Source organism: Hydra vulgaris, chromosome 08, assembly GCF_038396675.1.
Source record: "Hydra vulgaris chromosome 08, alternate assembly HydraT2T_AEP".
NCBI lineage: Eukaryota > Metazoa > Cnidaria > Hydrozoa > Anthoathecata > Hydridae > Hydra > Hydra vulgaris.
The window spans coordinates 19,471,836-19,479,789 of NC_088927.1; positions in this window are offsets into that span (position 1 = coordinate 19,471,836).

Here is a 7,954-nt window from a genome sequence, read left to right on the forward strand (position 1 = left end):
ATATACATTTTTTGTTTTTTAAATTTTATTACATAATTTTTGTATTTTTTATTTTTTATTTTTTTGTGTTTTTTGATTTTATATTTTTTTGTGTTTTTTGGTTTTATATTTTTTTGTATTTTTTTGTTTTTTCTTTTTTTGCCGTTGTGGCGAAAGAAATCAAGAGTTCAGATTAGGTAAAAAGAAGAAAGAAGATTCAAAATAGATTAAGGAAAGGTTCATAAGGTAAAAGAAAGATTTATATCCAAAAAAATTAAAAAAACGGAATTACAGGACTTTAACATAAACATTTCGTTACGAACACTATAGATAAAAAAATATATGTTTTAAAGTAATATTTCATATAATAAGGTCTGGCAGTGATTTGCTAATTTTATATAATAATAAGTTTGTTGTATAACATAAAAAAAAGTGCAAGAGGGAAGAAAGTCTTTACTAAACATACCACGAGCCGTTGTTTTATTTCAGCTCATATGTTTAGTTTCAGACTTCCATTCTCTCCTTGGCAGAAAACATTTTTTATACAAAAATACTCACAGAAAATGTCCGCGGTGTTTCTACGGACATGATAATTATATTTTAAGATAATAATATTCCTGATGTTCCTGATTATTACCCTGATCACTGCCATTGGGTCAATTTTTTTGTTACTACACATGTGGTGACATCTACTGTTCCATATTGCACTCATGATGGATTGAGTGAGTGTCAACAGCAGCTGCGAAGTAGGGCTTTTCTCCGATAAACTCGCTGTTTCAATCGAGAAAATCGATTTTATCGGAGAAAAGTTGTTTCGGGATGTCAAAGAGTTATATACATGTTTAAAATACTCCCAAATTTCGACAAAAGGAGGGCAGTAGGCAAAGATATGCATGTTGTCCTCGATTTTACCACAAGTTTTGCATTTGTTATTTTTGACGATCTGTTGCCTTGTGCTTTTGGCTAGCAGGGCCGCAGATGGTAAACTGTTGTGTAAAAAACGAAAGAGGATGTTTTGAGTCGGTCCGCATGCGTGGGAGGTGAAGTTTTTTTTCCAAATTTGGGTCCACGGCATCGTTGTTTTTGTTGAACTGTTCCAAAAAAGTTCCGCTGGTACGACTGTCTTTTTGTTTTTTGCCACTTCTAAGTAAAAATTTTTTGTTGTTTTTAGGGGGATGTTAAAAAGGGACCCGTTTTTGCCTAATATTTCTAATGTTGTTTTGTAGTACTGAGACGTTTTGTTGTCCCAGTGTTTTGGAAAATTGTTCTGCTTTAAAAAGTTCCAGCTTTGGTTTTGGTTCGTAAATTTTATAAGTGAACTCGCCAACCAATACTTTGAAAAGTAGTAATAATCGTAAGCTTTGTCATCTTCGCATTCTTTCAGTTGAAAGAGTGTTTTGAGGCGAAGTGCAAGACTTTGCTTCTTTGGTGATAAAATTCCGAGACCCCCGCTTTTGACGGGTAAGAAAAGTGTCTCTCTCTTGACCGGATTGTAATTGGTCTTTTGCCACAGATTTTAGAAAATGGCTCTGTGCAGACGTTCTATTACCCATTCGGGAACGGGCAGCACGTTTGCCAGAAACCATACTTTTGACATTGCTAACGTATTTATCAACATAGTCTTTCCCCTAAGTGACAAAGTACGTAGTCCCAGAAACTTGAGTTTTTTCTCTATTTTGTTTAGAGTTACTAACCAGTTGAAATTGGTAGTATCGCTCAGTCTGGTGTAGAAAGTAACACCTAAAATTTTGAAACCGGTAATGTTGTTCCACTCTATGCCGTCCAATTCGGGGTACATTTTAGGATCAAAACCCCCAAGGGCGAGACCCTTGGTTTTTGAGGCATTGATCACTGAACCACTTGCTTTTTCAAACAGTTTTACTTTTTCGAAGAAACAACGGACTGATTTTACGTCCCTGGCAAAAAAGTTCGAATCGTCTGCGTACTGCTATATTTTAAGGGGTTTAGGTGTACCTGGTAGCGGGAAACCCTCTATTCTGCCATCTGCTCTGATCACCAAAGCGAGAGCTTCGGCGACAAAGACATACAGCAAGAGAGAGAGGGGATCACCCTGTCTAACTCCCCTTTCCGTAGGAAAGGAGGCTGACAGGAAACCGCAATTCAGAACAGATACCGAAACTTCTGAATATAAGGTGTTAACAAAAGATACAAAATTTTCTCCGAGATTGAATTTTCGGAGAATCTGAAGCAGAAAAGCACGATCGACTTTATCAAACGCCTTTTCTTGGTCTATTGACAAAATGAAACAAGGTAGAGTTTTAAATTGCGCGTAATCTATAAGATCACGGACTAAATGTAAATTTGAGAATATTGTTCTCCCTGGGATTCCGCAAGTTTGATTTGGTTCTATAATTTTCCCCATTACTTTTGCAAGTCTTAGGGCCAGCGCTTTCGTGATTATTTTGTAATCAGCGCCGATTATGGATAGGGGCCTCCAGTTTTTGCATTCGGTAAGATCTCCTTGTTTGGGGATCAGTGAAATAATAGATTTTTTCATAGAGTGGCTGGTATTTTTTTCTACGAAAAGTATTTCGTAGGCAAGTTCTTCAAAATCTTTTTCTGAAATGTGCCAAAAGGTTTTTTAAAATTCAGCTGGAAGTCCGTCAAAGCCCGGAGATTTTCCGTTTTCAAATTTAAAAAGGGCTTCTTTTAGTTCGGAGACGGACAGGCGGGTGTTTAAAAATTGATTTTCATCATCACTTAAACGTTTAGTGATGTGTGACAAGACATAGTTTTGGCTGTCTTTGCATAAACTAGTTTTGGTGTAAATGTTTTTGTAATATGAAACTAGGGAGTTTAGTATTTCACCAGGTTCACTCGTCAATGTGCCGTCATTCTTGCGAACTTCGGTAATTGACTTGTTCCGCTGTTGAACTTTTATCAAATTATACAAAAACATTGAAGGTTTTTCTCCTTCTTCGATTAGTTTTTGTTTCGTGCGAATAAACGCTCCGGGAAACTGAAGCAAGAAAAGAGCATCGCGTTTTTCTTTGATGCTATCTAAATTCGAGTTAGCGTTTTGTCGCTCCCGTTGGATTTCGTTTTCAATCCTTTTGATATTTTTTTTGTTTTTCGCACTTTCCTGTATCGATATGTGTTGTAATTCAGCCCTAACAAAAAGTTTGCAGTCGTCCCACCATTTTAAAATTGTAGTATAGGACCGTTTTCTTGTTTGCCAATCTCAAATTAAGAGCTCAATTTTTTGCCTATGTACCTCTATTTCCAAAAGGGAGCAGTTTAATTTCCAGTATCCTGGTTCTCTCCTGGTCTTACTAAAATTGACAGTTGTTGACACGAACTCGTGGTCGGAAAAAGGGTTGGTGAGAATTTTGTTGTATGTTGTTTTTTTGGCGACTTTATCAGGGCAGTAGAATCTGTCGAGTCTACATTTGACCGTCTGATTGCGCCATGTGAATTCTCTTTTGTTGGGAAATTTGTAACGATAAACATCTACTAGCTTATACTTACCTTGGAGGACCCCGAGTTCAGCAATGTCGTAGGTGTGATATTTAGCGTTGTTTGTGCCCTCTGTGTCAAGAGGCAGGCTTTCGACCATGTTGAAATCCCCGGCCATCAGGACGGGTAGTCCTGTGTCCTGCAAGAAATCTCCAAGGTCGCCAAAAAAGAGGCGCCTTTCTCTCGGCACATTGGGCGCGTAAATATTCAGCACCTGCATTTCGTGTTCATCAATTTTTATCATGACATTTAATATTCTACCGTTGTTGTCCCTCTTTAGTTCGTGCAAAGACACATTGGATTTGGAGAGTATCGCCACCCCACAACAGTTATGACTCGGACCTGAGTTCCAAATAGACTCGCCAGTCCACTCGTCACTCCACTGTTTTATAGTGGACGGTCCGGATTTTGTTTCCTGAAGGAGGATAAGATCGAAGGTGGATTTTTTGAGAAACCAAAAAAAATTATCGCGTTTTTCTTGATCGGTTAGACCATTTATGTTGCACGTTAAAATATTAATAGCCATGATGGAGAGGATCAGGTTTCCTAATTTGAAAACTCGTGTACCTTAAACATGAATATAATAATTTTACAACCTGACATAAAAAACACAAACATAAAAACCTTAACCTTATAGCACGAGTTTTCGTTTGAACTAACGTAATACGAACAATAGGATTCACTGGACCATAACACTCCACAAAAAAGCGCGAACTACAACAATACGAATTACGACAGCTTAAGCGCTTTTTTAAAAACGTGACATGCATAATTAATGAAGTTTAAAATAGAACGTAAAAAAAGAATTTTTGTAGAAAGAAAAAGACAACAGTTTAGAACTAAAAAAAAAGTCGAAATAATAGTCTGATTTGAGAACAAAGCTAAAAAGTGAGATAAAGAGAAAACATATGAGAGAGAAATAAACTTACGATTTCTTTTCCGCACATGTTTGGCTATCATATTGTTCGTCTATAACTAGCAAGTCAATATCATCTTCGTAAGACATTTTCTCATTTTCTTCTAAAAAACAAACTTCTTCTAGAGACACTTTTAACTCCGCGTTGTTTATCAGTTTTTTGGGGGTGCCGCGTTCCAACTGCCCCAAACGTTTTCTCGTTGGTTGGGTGGAACGTGCCTTTTTGGTTTTAACACCATTTTCTTTTTCCTTGATGATTTCTTTTTCAGGATTAGTATATACATCGTTCTCGATACTGGCGTTGTTTACTTTAATTTCTACAAATTCGTTGTCGATCTGCGGTGTAGTTGGTTGTAAAGAATTGGTGGGTGGATCGGTTTGGTTTGTTACTTTAGGGTTGGGTTCGGGCTGGCCAGGATGTTTATACCGGTAATTAAGACCATTAACTTTTTGGTAGCGGGGTAGCGGATTTAATGTGGGGTTTTGCCAGTTCTTGATAATTATTATGACGTTTCCAGTGAAAATATCCTCTCCTAGGACCTTGCATTTCTGTAGGTAGAAAGAATCAAACTCTCTACGTCCAGCAGCTAGATGTTTGCCAAGCAGGATAATAGCGCTTTGGCAGCCATTCCTATGAGTTCCTATTGGAATGTTCTGAACCAGGACGTGAACTTTTCGTACGAACTTTTGCTGGAAGTTTAAAACCATACCTTTAATTTCAATTTCAGCTTCTAAAAAGGATGTCAAAGACGAGTTGCTTGTAACGGCAAACTCGAACAACTTGTTGGAATAATGTCTAGTGACTCCCCACACATTACTAAGTAGCTTCTTTTCAGCCAAGCTAGCAAGAAAATCACTAACGGAAACGTTAAGATCCCCATACCTACAAATTAGAACGTTCGCATTGTCGACTTCGAATTTAGTGTTGAAAATTCCAAGATTACTATTGGGATGAGCAGATGCGATAACGGAACCAAGAGCACCAGCATAACTTTTCGCCATTTTGATTAATGCCTATCTTAGTGGTGCATACCTTATTAACACAAATACTGAAGTAGTTTAGATGTGGGTTTTTTTCCGTGTTTCTTTCTTTTCTTTCTTTTGTTTTTTTTTTTTTTTCGTTTCTTTCCGTGTTTTTCTCCGTTTTTTCCGTTTAGATGGGTTTTTCTCCGTTTTTTCCGTAACTTTATGTTCTGGTTATAGCGAGTTGAATTATTAGTTATTATTTTTTAATAATACTTATGTTTCAAGATAATAAGTAGTAATAAATAAGTAGACTAAATTGCTTGTGGGTTTAATTTAAAACGTAATTTTGTTTCAATCTTGCCAACGACGTTAATCGTGAATACCCCTTAAGTCACGTCAAACGAAAACGTCAAATCGAATCGGCAGTCATGTTGCGAAAAATAAGAGAAAATTCTTAAAGAATTTTTGATAATTAAGAATGTTATAAGAAAATCATCATGAAGATGTTATAAGAAAATCATTATGAAGACGTGCCAAAAAAACGCTTTCATTTTTATTCCAGTGATGAATTATGTAATAATATTTACGTCATGCATTATTACGGCATAATTCTTTTTTTTTTGGAATGAAAAACCGATTTGCGATTTTCAGTTAGGTTGTGCGAGAAAGTGCTAAGAGAGCGAGAAAGATTGTATCACGTAAAAAAGTAGTTATAAAAAAGGTAAGAAAGGTGGTATCACGTGAAGAGGTGCTTATAAAATAGTTAAGAGGTCACGCGAAGAAGTAGATATAAAAGACCCAACAAGTTGTTAAGAGTTTATAATAAAAATGCTAAAAATGCTATGTTTAAAATTGTTCCAACAACAACATAATCTAAAGTAATGTAAAGAAATCATAAAATCATTTATTCTATCAGGCATTTAGCCGTAAATATGTTATGTAATGACGTACTAAATCGTTTTGGCTATTTGTCCCTATTTTTTGTCATATATTTTTGAATTTTTTCTACCTTTGTTTTTTTCTTAATCCGAGATTTTTTTTCTAAAATATATGGAAGCCATACTCGTAATTACTTTAACTAGAGTTTGAAAGCTCGTTTATTCGATAACTAGAGATATTTTTCTAAAATATATGGAAGCCATATTCGTAAATACTTTAACTAGAGCTTGAAAGCTCGTTTATTCGTTAATTAGAGCTAGAAAACTCGTTAAATTCGTTTATTTAATCTTTATTTTTGTGTTCTTTATTGATTTTTATCTTGTCATAAATATGCAACTTTAAATCACGGTAGTGATTTAATATGCAGATTTTTAGAATTTTAATTAATAGAATAGAATTTTAATTAATAGAATTTTAATTCTCGGTAGCTTAACATAAACTTTTTTATTTTTATTTTTATTTTTGGCATTAGTTTTAAATTAACTACGTACGCAAGTTATTTTTTTCCCGTTTTTGTCAACACTTTTTTAAAAAAAACCCATAAACTATGACCCTTTTGTTATTTAATTGTTGCTCTGAGTTTTTGTTTTGCTTTACCTTGACAAAATCCGTTAAAAGCGTTATCTCAGAAATACATAGAAAAAAAAAATGGAAACGATGGGTCGGTATTTTTTACTAATAAAAACTTTTTCCTTTGTTAAAAACACTAAACTGTTGTTATGCAGATATAATTTTGGGCAAATAATGAGCGATAACTGCACGTTTCCGCACCTGCTTTTTATATATGTATTTATCCAAATATTAAATAAATTATATAAATTAAATATAAAAAATTAAAAATTATAAAAACTAAAACTTGGGCTGAGTTACTTCCAAAAGTGCTGGGAAAACTTACAGATTTTTTTCGGTAATCGATGTGGTGTTTTCGAGAAGTTTTTATAAAATTAAAAATCTAAAAAAGTGTTTTAAAAATGTATAGAGTAAAACCAGGTCAACATTACCCTATAAAGGTCACAATAAAAATTAAAAAAAACTTATCATGAAAAAATGAATAACTTTTTATTTTTATTTTTTTCAATTTTTTTTTACTAGATAGGTAACAAAAAACTACTTAAGATAATATAAATATATGTTAAAAATAAAATTATAAAGTTATTGAAAATATTAAATGTCAAGTAAAAAAAATGGTGCGGTATTAGGATTCTGATAAAACCGCACGAATGAAAAAACATTGACATTTTTAAAATTTAACTTTTTTATTATTTTTTTTTAACACTACCTATATTTAAGAAACTATATTAAAGTTTTTACATTTTTTGCAAGCAAAAAAATTTAGTTCCAACTACATATTTCTTTCGTAAACATGTTTCTTTGCACAACCGTTCCCGACACATTGAATTCTCGCATTGCAACATTTCTGTGTGTAACTCTCCACTTTTTACGTTTTACAACTTTTAATCGTTTGGCTGCCGGTGGCTACTTGTTCTTTATTATTGTTTTGCTGAGGTTGCTCAGCATTGTTATGCTCAGGCATTTAAGTAGTTGGCATAGAGAGTCGTCGCTTAGCGTTAAGTTTAACAACTTTCACGGCTGCCTTTGTTGCTTTTTCTTGATCTTTTTGTTTGAGGAACTCGATCACGTTTTCTTCGGGTTTGCTCCAAGTTTTGATTTGTTGCA